Genomic DNA, 2,516 nt, shown 5'->3' on the forward strand with positions numbered 1-2,516 from the left:
TAAATCATTTTAACAATTTGTCTAAAGTTTTGCAGAACTTTTCTAGACTTTACTATGGAGAAAACTTTCAAGGTGGACAGGTATGAACTTGCTGTTATTCCTGAAAGGAATCAGTTCAAAACTCCACTTCGTGAGAAACTTACTGAAGAAGAGCAATGCTTGGTTGACAATATTTGGAGCTTGTCAACTATAGCCCAATCTTCAGGAAGGAAGGCTACTTGCGTAAACTACTTAATTCAACTTTTGGTCTCTGGAAGACATAAGACCAAGAAACCATTTACTTGTTATGCACTTTATACTGGTAAGAATGCTGGTTTATACTTAACTTGGGAAGAAATGATCACTGAAACTTGAGGAACTTAAGAAAGATCCAAAATCTGGAAATCCTTTGTATAAAGGATATTACAGTATTGAGGAAGCTACTTCTATGCTAACTCAAAAGTTTGGAAATGATTTTGTTGTTTCTGAACAGATACTTAGGTATAAAGAATACCTAAAAACACTTGGATCAGTTCTCTGATCAGGAACTTCTGAAAAACTTAGAAACTGGAGCTTCCAGCTCAGTGAAACTTCAGAGGTTTGAACCTCAAACTCCTAAAAAGAAACTTGAGAACACTTTCTCAGAAGTAATGAAAACTTCCTTGAAACTTAAGGAAAAGGAGATTCCTACACTTGGAAAAATTCCAGCTCCAGTCACTTCTCTCAAATCCATTACTTCACCTTCACTAACAAAAATCCAGTTTGTCCTGGAGAATGTTCCTTGAAAACTTTTGTCTTACTACAGGAATGTTTAGCCCAGTTGGCTAATTCAGGCATTTCGACTCCTGGAATCTCAATCTCTTGGGATTTCCAATTACAATCTAAAAAAATATCCAGATTGTCCAGAAAACCAACAATCGGATGACTTCGAATGTCTTTGTAAACTTGAGTTTGCCATTAGAAAAGCTCGACTCCTTATTCCTGGGTTTAAACCTTTTAAATTTCAGGATTATCCAGTTAACTTTTCTACACTTTTAAAACATGGGTTGGTTAAGTCAGCCAATATTTCTCCACTCCATGAATTTTCTGGAATACTTCCAGAAATGCTGGCAGAAACTTTTGAAACTATCATCCCTGAATTTCCCAAAAAATTCAGATTGGATTTCACTTCCCTTTACCCAGACTTCAAAGAAAATAAACCTGCTTATCATCTACTAGAAGTGAACTTTCAAAAGGTGGATGATGAATACAAAGACTTTGAGGCAGAACATCAGCATCCCAGGGCCTTGAAACTTGAAGAAACAATGGAGATACAACTTGACCAGGCCAGGGCCAAGATACTTGCTGAAAACTTCAACTGGACAAAATTTAAAATTTGCCAACAAGAACATACTGAGGGAGGACTCTCAAGGGAAGATCTACTGTGATCCAAGCATAGGATCAAGATACTTTTTTCCCTTTGAAATCACTCATCCCAATCCAAGACTTGTCAACTCCTACAAGAGAAGGATCAGGAGGATACTACCGAGAACTTTGTCTTCTTCCGAATCAGAAGATATGAATATATCTTGAGAAGACAGCACCACTTTACTTTGGCCAAGATAAGGGGCCTGTCCCTTTCAACTTTACTTTAACTGTACCACTTTTGCTGTACACCTTTTGACTATGAGGTAAGGAGATAAGATTCCTTATCTTTTTGTCACTTCGACCGAAGAGATAAGATTACATCTTATCTTCGGTATGTCAATAATGTAATTAGTAGACAGCTGTAAAGGTAGTTCTAGGTTCTTCTTCTTCCTTCTATATAAGGAGAAGCTTGTACATTTGTAAAAACACACAAAAATACAAGCAAATATCAATGAAAACCCTTTTCAAAAAACACTTCACTTCTAAAAACTTTCTTCTTTTCCTTGCAAACCAGATTGCTACTAAGAGGTAATATTACTTAAACCAGATCTCTTTACTTTTGTGTTTGTTCTTATTATATACTAGGAGAAGGGCCTATTAAACTTCAACCACATATATCTAGGAAAATACTTGAATTTCCAGATAAACTTGAAAACTTAAAACAATTACAATCCTTTCTAGGATTAGTAAATTACACTAGACCTTATTTTAAAGATCTTGCAAAACTCACTACACCACTTTACAATAAATCACAAACTAAAGGATATAGAAACTTTAATGACCAAGATATTAAAATGTCAACAAATAAAAGAAAAAATCCAACAACTTGAACCTATGGCTTTGCCATTAGATTCAGACTACTTAATAGTACAAACTGATGGAAGCAAAGATGGATGGGGAGGAATACTTATTAAGAAACCAACTGAATACTCTCCTAAATCTACTGAAAAACTCTGTAGATACACTTTCTGGTGTATTTAAGGAAAAAGGATACTTAACTTCTATGGATTATGAATTACTTGCTATTATTTATGTCCTAGAAAAATTTGCACTTTTTATACTTTCAAGAAAATTTTTTACTATAAGGACAGATTGCGAGTCCATAGTAAAATTTGCAGACACTAAAAATG

The sequence above is a fragment of the Ipomoea triloba genome, chromosome 2 (genome assembly GCF_003576645.1).
Source record: "Ipomoea triloba cultivar NCNSP0323 chromosome 2, ASM357664v1".
In the NCBI taxonomy this organism is placed as follows: Eukaryota; Viridiplantae; Streptophyta; class Magnoliopsida; order Solanales; family Convolvulaceae; genus Ipomoea; species Ipomoea triloba.